The sequence below is a fragment of the Bombus impatiens genome, unplaced genomic scaffold (assembly GCF_000188095.3).
Source record: "Bombus impatiens unplaced genomic scaffold, BIMP_2.2 scf_0543, whole genome shotgun sequence".
Classification (NCBI taxonomy): domain Eukaryota; kingdom Metazoa; phylum Arthropoda; class Insecta; order Hymenoptera; family Apidae; genus Bombus; species Bombus impatiens.
The window spans coordinates 2,730,451-2,743,773 of NT_176962.1; the positions used below are offsets into that span (position 1 = coordinate 2,730,451).

The 13,323-nt window shown below is 39.0% G+C and overlaps 1 protein-coding gene across 2 annotated transcripts in view; it reads left to right on the forward strand.

The window, feature by feature from the left end:
• The window catches only part of LOC100740629, a 463,615-nt gene that overhangs the window by 203,700 nt on the left and 246,592 nt on the right, over nt 1-13,323 (forward strand). For both annotated transcript variants that reach the window (XM_033321944.1, XM_012388210.3), the window contains exon 2: nt 2,871-2,906. The gene's annotated coding sequence lies outside the window, so the exon portion shown is untranslated. The remainder of the gene's footprint in view (nt 1-2,870; nt 2,907-13,323) is intronic.

Below are 13,323 nucleotides of genomic sequence, written 5' to 3' on the forward strand. Positions count from 1 at the left end.
ATGGATAATGCTACGGCACGATGGATCGAGTTCACAAAAAACTGACTGCTGGAATATTATAATACGTCGATCACTCGTTTCTTCGGTAAAACGATGCTAAAATATTCTACGTGAAAAAATAAGAAAAATATATGGTCTAAACAGAGCTTTATAAATAATTCATAATGAACGTTTCGTAAATCAAAAGTTGTAACAATAATACGAAGTATCAACGTATTGATTTCTGGTTGATTTTGACCATTTCGTTAAATTTATGAGCCTATGTTTGTTCGATGTTTATGTCTAATTTCCACGTACAGACTACATTGGCACAATTTTGCAGAAAGCTTTTCATCGCCTTTATAATCTGCCGCTAGCCTCCTCCATTCTTTCTTCAAACCATGCTACACAGCTCGCTATTTCCGCAAACAACATTATTCTTCGCAACTGGCCAGCTCCAGGAGCGCGCGAAACACAATTACACACCCTCCACGCGGAAAATATTACGTAATCATTAGCCCTGGTAAAAAAGAACTTACAACTCGCTGCAGCGACTGGTCATCAGGAATGGCCCTATTAAAACGGTTTTTCATCGACCTTTCACGCGTCACGTCATCACGTCATACTACGAGTTCTCGAAACTTGTGTTATGTGCCATGCACGCAGTCACGTTGACTTTGACCAGTTTGAAGAAAAACTGGCATAGTCGAGGAGAAGGGGGAAAAGAAAAAAAAAAACTAAAAGGAGAAATGAATAAAAATATCGTAGGTGAGACAGCTTTAGGTTTTATAATGCACGTTTGCGTGTGCGTAGAACAGAACACACAACAACGTAACGTATGGCCGCATACTTTTTATGCGTCTGCGGATGAATCAGTAAAGGCATTTTTCGCGAACGCGAAGTGACGATAAATTACAGCCGCCTCAGCGACGTGTGCAGTCACCCGCGCGAGATATGCACGCGATAAATTCGATGGATAATCGTTCGGAATGGCGCCGTCCTGTGGGATATTCGAAGGAATTATCCAGTACTTTCGTTTGATCATGGTTTCATCGATCTCCGAGGAAATTGACACATGCCCAGTTGAAAATTAACGGAAAATAATTGAAAAGAGTTTGAAAAAATAGTTAAGGTACCTCGTCGTTTCGCAATTAAAATAGTTTAATTTTAAAAATATATCTTTTTGTTATCTTGTCATAAATCGTGCTAATGAAGATCTTTAATTAATAATTTACGATGCGAACGATGTTTAATGTCATATATTATATTTTAATGATGGCCAATCAAAGATTATACCTTGTAACTAATAGAAATAGGTGGACCTCTTTACCATATTAAAATATAAAGTAGCAAAGAAGCGGGAGAATGAAGTCATAAACGATCTAAACTGTGACGTTAATAAAATGCAAGTGAAACACTCGTCCATCTTCCCCTACTTACGTGCAGGTTACGTAGAAGCGACTTTGCTTTGATGGAAGACGACGTGAAGTAGTACGAGTCGGTAATAACGCGGTCTTCGATCATCGTAGTAGTAACGCCTTAAAACGAGACTACGCGTTACGGTTAACGAACCTCGGGACAGGTCAACATAAAATCCCAGATTGTAATCTATAAAATTATTTTAGGAGCCAGTACGGTGAGAAGTAAAGAGGACATTATTAACAGATTATTATGCTTAAAATCAACCTTTTAAACGAAAGTTGAATGGTTAGCCACATTAATATCGTTCCTAGATATTCTATTCAAGGAAAATAAAATTTATAATAATTTAGATAATTCTTTGATTCATTAAAAAAAAAAAAAGAAGTTAATGATTAGAAACTAAAAAATATCTTTTGCTTCGTTTCAAATAGTCTTTCTGAATATATACTATAAAACTAAAATAACACATACACATCAATTTAATCGCGCTTAATTGGATAATTCTTTGCGTCATGCTGCACGAAAATTTGAAACAATTACTCTGCTGCCTTACAATATCGAGTTACACTCGTGGTGCAAATTATAGTTCAGCTATAACAAACATGAGCTGCATCTACCATGAAATTTAATTTTAATCCCAACTTCGGATTCAATTTACCAAATTGAGGACAATTAAATACGTTATTATCTTTTACAGCGTTTCATCGATTAATTAGTAATTTCAACGTATATAATAATTACTTTAAAGATATCGACTAAAATATTATCCTAAAATGTAATTCAAAATTAACCAAGGAAACAATTTTTATCTGTTACATTTATATCAATGTTTTGTTTCGATATATTCGACGGATATATTCAATTTCGGTTAACGACGAAAGTACCGCTTGATTTACACGTTTCAAAGCTCGAAAGCTGGCAAAACGGACATAGAACATGCAACATTCATCTGTTAATTCCGTTCATTACTGACACACTGGTTTTCGGGCTGGAAGTATCGTAAATTAAGTTACACCACGTAGTTGGAAAGTACAAGCCTTCCTGCGGATGATGAGCTCGCGTCCACTAACCTAGTTGCAAGTTAAGTGATGAAGCTAGATTAGATGCAATAAGTTATACTTGGTCAGCTACTCTAATCTATCGCATCAATGCGCGGAAATTTCTTATGATAGATCAATATGTTAGATCAATATGATAGATCAATGATAATTATAGAATATAGAATTCAGAAGATCACGCGTAATTAATAGTAATAGTACGTGAAACTCGTTTTCGATTATCTTAAAAGTTCTACTTCGATATTTACCAATCTTTCTTGAGTTTGAAAAGCAAAGCCTTGTTATTTGGTCCTGTTGGTACTTCTTATTATTTATAAAAGAAGATCGAGATGTAAAAATATGTTATATCTCTTATAATATCTAGATCTTACTCTGAAATGTTATAACAGGATATAACTATTTTTGTTACAGGACGATCGCTGACCTCTCCAACGTCAAGAATAGTAGGTGAGTGACATCCGTGATGTATTAAATTATCTATACTACCGTGGATCAAATTACGAATCAAATTATCATAGTCGTTAAGCAGAAAATATATATATGGAATATATAAGCGTCGAAGAAGAAAAAAGATCAATAATTTCAAAGAATTGTGTTACGTCGGGCGACACTCTACCTAGACCAGGCCACACACCGCGGGCAAGATGGGAACCAGATGTCCGCTCATCCTTACTGCGGAACCAGATGTCCGCTCATCGGGCAAGATGGGAACCAGATGTCCGCTCATCCTTACTGCGTACCCTCAATAGTCTTAAGGACCCATCATAAATCTCAGGAATTTACTAGCTAAGGTCCTTCAGACCGAACAAACATCTCTTTACTGAATCGTTTCTAAAGCTTATTGTTACTACGGGAAAGTTAGTTTTCTCACGTATGATGCTTCCCACTAGCAACTCTCTCTCTCGGGGGCGGTTAGCACCCTTCTTCACCAACCAACCTAGAAAATTAACCAATTAACAGCGAAGTCTTTCCCTCACTCTCTCAATGAAACCTTGCCCTTGACAAATCAGCTCTTTCTTGTAGATTAGACCCACCCATGACTAGCTTTCCTTCGACACAGTATTCTCGCTTTACTTCACTTATTCTTCATCGTTAGAATAGTCAACGTGTCATCATCGGGTTTTTATCTTTAAACCAATCACTTACTTAGCTTGTACATACGCATCAGTGTAATTACCTTCTTTACAAAGTTGCTGGAATAAACGTTAATTTATACCTGTTAATTCAGTATAACCTCAGTTGAACCACCCCTATTATCGTAACAGAAATCAGGGGATCGATCAGTTCGTGGTGTCGATTATATAATCGTAACGGGAATTTACGACTCTCGTTGACGTGCTATCTCGCGACACGAACGGTTGAGCATTTTGATCCTTCGATCCGGATTACGTGTCATGTGAAAAGTGACCAGTGACATCCACCACCATACAGTGTCACGTAAATCCATTACAACCAGCAGCGGGAGCTTTTCCTTGAAATTATAATTATAATTAGGATAATCTCGATTGATTTGAGGGTTAGTCACACGCGGTAAGGAAATCTTCTCGTTTTGAACTTTCGGTACATGTGTCATGTCTTAATCAAATACTGAACTGATATATATTCAACAAAAATCGGTATTTTGTTTATTCCCATTTGGCAAATAGTTAAAAGTCCGTATATTTCTACGTAGTGCATGTCCAAGTACGTAACAGTATACTGCCAGTGACGTAACCGACACAAACTTTTACTCGAAACATTTTTTTATCCAACGCATATATACTTAATTCAAAAAGTAGTGTCGTGAGACAATTATAAAGGGACACTCTATACACATATGTACAAGAAAATAGCAAATGATGTTTTTTGCTCGTATTTCGAAAACGAGCGTTTCGATTAGCTTTCTAGACATGGGCCACCTGTTCGCTTTTCACGTTGAACAAAAATCGCGCTCCAGCATGTGGCATGTGTTTTTTTAGAGCCGGCCGGAAACCTAGCGGCCGCTCCGTGGGAAAATCGAATATCGCTGATATCGTCGCCATCGCAGCTATCAACGTTGAACGATCAAAGCGCTTAGGTTACGCTAACCGTGAAAAATCTCGTGATTCGATGCAAGTCGACTTACACATCAACGCGCAATTAATAGATATTCCTGGAATTTTGTTTTAGCTTTAATAGCAATGGATTAATGATGCGTTAATGATGACTTAATATAATAATAATACATATGTCGCTATCACTGAGAACTATTCGAAGAAGTTAAGATTGTTTTATTTTTCGAGTAATTCTGACTTTTTCCGAGTTCGAGGAAGAAAATTTGTTACACACGGCTGCTCGACACTTGGGTGCCATAAAACGCGTCTGGCGCCCGAATATGCTGATCTTCCGGCTTTCATAATGGCCTGCGTCTTAACAATGCTTTTCAACTTTTAAAAGTACCATCCGTTTACTTTCATAGTTAACCAAGTTGTTATTTTGTTCACTGTCCCAGATATGTTTTTATAACTTCGGAAATTATACCGAATTTTTTACAATGGTAAACGTGAAACGCTATTTTAGGAGATGTCGTAGATAAATTACATCATTATGATCCTCAGCTTGTTACATCTACATACGCATATTGCTGAATCCACGAAATTCGTAAAAATCATTCAAAAATATCTGTAAATTATTTCTTCGACAATTTCTAACTAAATATCGACTTTCTAATTCCATTAATCACTAATTTCTATCTGTTGCGCGTTGCTTAGATTAATAATAAATCATTGTAATATTATCGCAGTTTCACAAATTAATTCTCTAGAGTGAAATTCGGATGAGATATTACGGAAATACAAAATAATTCTAATTTTCGTTTATCGTCGATTTATCAAATCTCCAATTGCACCACGTTAGACGTTTCGAATACCTGCTGTGAAGCCTGTGCACAACGGTATTCATGAACTAGCATCCTCTACGCCTGAAAGGATTCCAAGATCCGCTTGGTTTCTTGCATCGTGGAATGCGTTTCCGCGTACAGACGCCTTGAAATGGAGGATCCTAGCCGAAAATACAGTACGTATATACGCATGGTACACGGCTTTAATACACCGCGTGTACACGGCTGGAGTATCTTCGAAAGCGACACAGGCTTTCGGCTGTTAGAGCGCGTTTACACGGCTGCGACATTTTGTTGCGGAACGCACTCGAAACTCCCCGAAGAGGGTCGATTCTAATAGGACAATGCTCGCGAACCAACTCGAGAACCTTACCACGCTCATCGCTCGTGCAATCTGCGTCTGTTGCCACCCGAATAAGCATATGTTTCCGCGTCGAGTGTTTGTTTTCCACCTCGTATATACAAACGTGAGAGTTGCACACTTGGAATGTAGCGTATGAATATCGCCTTCCCATTGCTCTCGCGTAATTATGCTTTCGACTGATTCTTCTGTAGCGTTATGGCCACATTATCTACGATTTCGCGTGGTGTATAAAGTCAATTGTGCATCTAGCGAATAATTATAGGACCATAATTTGCAAAGGAGAATTTATTCGGTTAAATTGAGAGGCTCGCCAGAGGTACAGTCCAGGGGATCTTTTTCCAAAAATGATACATATATACAGAAAATGATACGTAATCTTAGAGCCTTAAAACGCACTTATTTAAATTTTCACCGATTTCCTCTAATATTAGGTCGTCTGAAAAGTTTCTTTCGTTTTATAAGGAAATAATGGATGCACAACATTTTCCGTTTTATATTATTGTATCCAATTACGTACGATCCATTTTGTTCTCTCAAAATAAAGATCACAACGTTCGACAGATTAGGTTTCATATTTGTTTAAAGATGCATCGTTATAAAAGACGTGTCTGTAAAAGAAAGACACATCCGGACAATCTAATATATACGTTGCGAGACAACGAGCATTTTTAAGTAACGAATCCTATTTCTGAAAAAACAGCGAGCATCTTCGAAATTCTCTGTCCATGTTCCTTTGCTCGTTCATTTCTAGGAGTATCAAGATCTCCAAGACGCTATCGCGTTCACTGAAGCACGAGGTCGTCTCCGAAAGAAGAACGTTCGGCCGTCGGGTATAGGCGCCAACGTCTCACTTGGCTCTGTCTTACCTTTTCACCTCGTACCAGCGGAGTTTCATCGTCTTTGTCCGATGTGTTTGCCCCCTTGCCGTCCCACGGCTCGTCTTTTCCTTCCTTCCTTCCTTTCTCTCATAGCACACGGGCCGCAGCGCCCCAGGCCACGTTGCAGCTTACAGTCACTGCTGTTTGTCTTCAGACGTGAGCTTTTGTGTTTGCGCAAGCTCTGCCGCGTGCAGACTCTCTCTCCCTCTTCCTCGGCCTGATCCAACCGGGCGTGTTTCGCCGCGGCCAGGCTCTACGCCGGACATTCTCTATTTATTTAGTTTTTACTGCCGGTTTGCGGAGCCTCTGCACCGGCAAGATGCTTAATTACCGTGAGCCCGCGCATCGTTGCTCGCCTTTTCAAAATATTTCCTCAAGGAGAGACTGCGTCAGGATTTTTGCCCCGGGTTCCATTTTTGCCGGGTGCCCAGGGTTTTGATATTATGGGAACGAGCTACTTCCTTCGTGGATTTGGAGGTATTTTGTCCATGTCTATTTATTGTATACCCGGGGCGAAAATTTTGTGTGAACATTGAGAATGAAATTTTGAATATTAAGGTTTGTTAGTCGTCTGGTATTATGAAAACCAGGTACTTAATTCATGGGACGCATACTATTTAATCTTCCTGGATATTAAGTATATGTACTCGTGTACGTGTATGGTTACTTAGGGGGAATGTTTATTAAGAATAATTATGTTTGGAGTGAATAGAATTAGGGATGCATGGAAGGATCGAATGGTGTTGAGTTCGAAGTGAAAGAAAAATGTATGAATTGTAGAAGTTTAGAAAAATGATGATAGCTATCTGGGGGTAGGTGGAAAAGAAATTAATGGAATCCATTTTGGGCGAGCATCGATAAGCTGTGATTCTTATAGGGAATCGATTACTTGCATTATTATAATTTTTGTCGGTATTATTTCGAAGAACAACATTCTGAGAAGAAGAAATCCTCGGAACAGAGTAAATTCTATTTAATACGAAGCATCCAATATTACATTTCGGAGAAACTACTGGGAAACATCATTTCATGTGTACGAACCTGATATTAAAACACCGCAAGGTCGCGCCACATGACTCATGTCACCCCTGGTAAATCCCAAAGGGGTAGTTAGGTTGCTTGTTCATTATGCAGTATCGTGAAATTTCGTGAGTGTTTAATTCATGAGCTTCAGGAAAGGGAACCTTAAGCATGTTGTTCTTCGGCCTAAAGTATCGTCTTTCCGGTCTTAACCGAAACTAGTTAGTGAAGGGTTGACGAAAGACTTTCGGGGAGAATCCTTGGTTGAGAGTGAATCTCATGATGAGGCAGTTGAAAAGTTACTTAAAGAATCTCTGCCCTTCTCCTTTCCTCTTTATGAGAATTTCTTGCTTTTTTATTTTAAGGGTAATAAACTTCTGTGGAAAATTCATACGCAACAATTATCACCTATTTATATAGAAATAAATACCATAAATTGATATTTAAATTGTATACTAGTAAATTGATAATTGAATTGTATAATGTATTCATCTTTAGAACGAAACGAAATTATATGTCTGACAGCAGAAACTGAACATCAAATATTGGCGATATCATCAAAAATAGTATAATTGAAAGTGAAATGTGCAAGAAAGGTACACAGTATGCACAAGACAAGTCATAAAACAGTAAAATGGTATGCGTAAGTGATTAAGGTCAAATACAATTGAGGGTACTGAATAATATAACGACGAAATTTAGCTCTGGACTATGTTTGGACAAAGAGAATATCTGACCCACGCAACATGTCGAAGCTTCCAGACTACTGAATATTCATTTAAATAGATAGCTCGCCAATTAGCCTGGTATACGTTTGTTCTCGTATTCAAATATTTGTCAACATTCTACTGCTCCTTCAACTTCTCTGTGTTTTAGTTTGATATTAACAATTGTATTAAGTAGATAACATGTAAGAAATTTCTCCTGAGATTAAATACTTCGCATTTCGAATTGTTTCGTTATTGTAAATGAAGATGAAACTAGTGAAATTCCCCAAAATATTAAAGTTTCTACCGTCTGGTAGATTTGTAAATCTAATGAAAAGTGCTGCCCTATCCATCACTTGAAGCGAAATGACTTTGAGTCAACCTGATATCTATAAACAAAAACATAATACTTAAAGAACATCACGAGTGAAAATTGACCGCAGTACGTCTTTCCTAAATTAAAAAAGTATCTGATAAAGTTGAACAAATGGAATTAAATGTTCTATTGTTATTCAATACTAAATGAATAGTAGAAAAATTATTGCTTGTCTCGGTTACAAATAAGAGCATCGCGATGACGTTATTAATATGCCGTTAATAACGTTAAAAAGAAATTCGTATAAAGTGAAATTTAACCCACGCAAGCCTTCAACGGTTAAGATCAACTTACTCAATGTTCGCTTCGCTCGGGATATCACAACTATTTAAAAACTTCCACCTACCCCTAAATCCATGAGTCATCTTTTTACACCTACACCAATACACAAATGCGTTAAAAAGTGGTCGACAGGGGAGGCAGGACGACAGTTGGTTGGAGGATGTAGTTTTTGCAATTAGCTTGATATCAGCGTGGTATAACCCGACGCGTCGGTGATCGTTGTTTATACTTGCCTTTCCAAACGGCTTCGGAAGGCCGCGTCTGGCGTTTCGCCAAATTTCCACCCCTTTCCTAACCATCCCTCTTTTTTTCTCCTAACTGTGCCTGGTGCGCCGGGCTTTTTCCTCGCGCCAGCATATATCGACGCCCAGGGCCAGACGCGTTATCAAACGATTTATATCGGTGTTTTGCAAAATTTGTGGAGCCACCGCTTGCGAGTGGCGTGGCGAACGGCGCAGCGAACGTAACCGGGGAAACCGGATAACGAGGGAAACTCAGCTGGCTGCGTTCGAGGCCAAAAAGATATCGGGACGGCGTATTATCGCGTTTAATCTAACCCCTTCGCCTCCACCCCAAGCGGGATAGGGATTTTACTCTCCCTATCCCACCTGCTAACTCTTCTACTTCTTCCCTTTCCAGCGCTGATACATGAGGCCAGACCTCGAATGAGCGATTATTCTTTAACATGGTAAAAAGTGGTGGTCGTGATATCGCGTGACCGGACAAAAATGTAGCGGACCTGGGTTGGAAACTAGTTAGAAGCAAGTCAGAGGAGAATTTTAGAAAAGGCCTGGGGAAAACGCGGCGGAAGTTGCTTCCGCGAGGATGCTCGGTGGGGTACTGTGTGGTACCGTTGTCTGATCGATTGGCTGGCTACACGGAGCTAGTTAATGATTAACGACCGCCTTCGAACGAATGCGAGTCTTGTAGGAGCTTGATAGCTCTATGGCTAAGTGAATTGTGTTCGAAACGTAGCTAAACGTAGTTAAAAGTTTTTAGACAAAATTGCCTGTAGACTATTTGCCGGCACTATTCGTATCCTTAGAATCTTTTATGTCTTCGTCCAAATATATAATACAATAACGTCCAAGCAGCGAGAACGAGAAATTCCTGACGTTCTAAAACTCAGAAAAGATATCGTCTTCTTCTTTGCTGAAGAAAAACTCATCGAATGACGATCAGATCCCGAATCTAAGAGCAAACTCCGCCAGACGTAGAAGCCTTTCCAACCATAATAGGCACAACTTAGATCTTTAACTACTGCATAAAGCCAACGTTCGTAAATTCTTCTTGGGATCCCAGGCGTAGTGTCCAGGATAATGCGGCCAAGCAAAGATCGGAATAAGCCGAAATAATTGGCAATTAGAAAACGAACCACGGATATTAACATTATCTCTCTGGGAGCGCGTTGCTCGGCGATCGCCGCGCTTTTCTTTTGCCGCCATGAGAATCCCTGGGAACCGTGCCAGTTACCTCGCACGTTCTCTTCTGATAACTGTGGAACGACCTCGAGATAAGGGATACTGTCCCACGACCGGAGAGAAAGCCGAACCGCTGCCGTTTCACTTCTTGCAATTATCGTTTCGGCCAGAGAGATCCCCGTGGCCGAACGAGCGAACGAGGATACCGCGATTCTTGGCGGGCTCGCGATGCTTTCACGTTAAGGCTCGCCACAGCCTCTCGGGACGGATATCAAGGAGATGTTGGCGAATGGCGGCAGTTTAAAACGATGTAATTACGAGGATTTTCTATCGTGAAACCAGGTGGCGGTGGTGTTAGCATGAACACGTTTCGGGTAGTTGCTTCTTGAGATTTGGAGGCGAGTTTTAAATAAGTCAGAATACTGGGAAGTTCTTGCTGGCGGAGCTTCGCGTGTTTCAGTGAATGTGAAAGTTTCTGAGGTAGACTTTGGTTGTCTAAAGTCGTGTATTGTAGTTCACTACATTCACTGTATTTGATTTTTCTTTAGGAAATTTGGCTAGGTACCTGCACTTTGGTTGGTGTAAGTTATTGATTAGAAGTAGAAGCGAAGTTTCTTGGAAAAGTTAAAGTAATGTGAAGGAAACGAGAGAGAGAGAGAGAGATGAATTCGTAATATATATTCAACTGGCAAAGCAATTGCAGAGTGAGACTGCTGAAGTTTTGTTGTGGAATCAAGTGATGGTTAGCATGAACATGTTTGGCATAGCTGTTTGTTGAGATGTGAAGGCAAGTTTTAAATGAGTCACGAAATATAGGAGTTCGGGCACGTATGTTTCTGTGTCTATAAGGCGAAAGTTTCTAAGGTAGAATTTCTTGTTTTTCCTTCAGTCTTTTCGATATAGTTCGCTGCTGCTATATTTGCAACTCTGCTGAAGATGTATTTCACGAGTTGAAATGGAATGAGCATAGAAACTCGAAGGAATTTCTAATATATGTTTGTAACATATCTTTGATTGTCAGTCAGCCAATTGTAAAATGTAAAATAGTAAAGTAATTAGAGATTAGAATGATTCGTGGCAGAGAAACGAGAATTTCGTTAATTATATGGCACTGTTTCCAAACAGTGTTAAACAAATGCAGTTCCTCAGTAGTAATGAGAAGAGTTATAAAGAGTATAAAAGAATCAAAGAGAAAAATGGATTACGGACAGAATGAATCGTAGCGATAGAGCTTAATTTACAATGCAAATACCTTTAGAAGTTAAAAAAACATAGAATACTAAAGAGCCAAGGGGTATGCTTGTCCTAGGTTAGTGCAATCTACTAATGAAGCCCGAACTTACCGGAAACCCGTTAATTTAATACTTTCCGCCCTCATCCTATCCTATCGCTCGTAAATATTTGCACGTCTATTATTTATTCAGTTTGCTCAATTATATGAAAAATTAGAATAAGAAATAAAAAAATTAACAATTGGTGAATCTATATATGTTACTTCCTCGCCAATTTTATTGGTTTTTGAATATATCGTAGAAATCAATATTTTGAACAACTTTTTCCTATAGATATAACCCCCGTTCGACCTTAGTTTCCAAGGTATTCACAAAAAACTAGACAGTGAATTTTACTTATAATTGTGCGTCCGTATCAGCGTCGTAATACGGCCGGATAAAACAACGCCCAACCCAAGCCTAATTCTTGTCTTTTGTTTATAGTTTATATAGGTTTGCGGTTACGTGCCATTTTATCCGGCCGCCGCCGTGCCACGAAACGGTTGGCTAACAATACTAACTCATACGCTGTCACGGACGCACAATTATAGACAGAATTCACTGTAATGATGCCATCAATTTTGCCTAAATAGCTCAGAAACGAAGCGAGATCGCCAGTAATAGGATAAAGTTATCCAAAATGTTGATTTCTGCAACATAACCAAAAAATCATCCAAATTGACGAAGAGACAGACAACATACCGATAGATTTATCTAATAGTTTTATATTATACACGTAAATCATATGTACTGTAAATTGTACGCGTTAATGGTTGAAGAAAATGAGAAAACGAAAGAATATTGAACAGAAGCACCATCACAGACGCGTTAATTTGTTTTAACGTATATAATCAGATCAACAATAAAATGTAGAAAGCCAGACGAGTTACTCTTTTAATTTCATTCACCACGCGATTAATATTTAGCCGGCCCATCCTTCTCTTTCACGTGGCGCATCTTTCCATCCCCATGGGATCCTTCATCAACTTTTTAAGCGAGATTCGCGTTTCTTCCTTTTTATATCCCGCGACTGTTCACCCTCTCCCCTTCCTCAGCCGATCCCTTAGGCACGTAATCTGGAGCCCCTCGACCTCGACTTCCCGCTGCGCCGGTGCTCTCGATTAAATCATAACGTATTTATTAAATTCGTCTTGGTTTAACTTCGATAAATATTCAAGCGCAGTCAAAGACAAAGGGGCGAATAAATGGTGAAACGAAAAAAGTTCATTATGGCCGCTGTTGAGTAACGTCGCCGAGGAGCAAAGGAGAAGCAAACGAGAAACGAAAGGGTCCGTTTGACGAATAATCACGTCGAAGTTACCTGGCGGAACAACAAATTTTTAAATAAAATAATAAATGTAACTACAGTATCACTTATTTTATGTTTTTAATTGCTCGCAAATTTCTGAACTAACTAAATTACTATCTAACAAAATGTTCACCGTACCAATTATGAATTGAAGATATAAATATACTGAGTTGCGTGAGACATTCTGTGTAACTTCCAACTAACACAATGTTGTAATGTATTAACACAGTTCTTTCATGATAAAAAAGCAGCTCGTTTAATTCTATGTACATATATTAACACAACAGTTCGTTGAATCGTCGACCGCTCCTCTGCGATAGCACGACGAATCGATGACGCGATTTTATCTTTGGTCGTGGGTTTAATAATGCATAAGGAG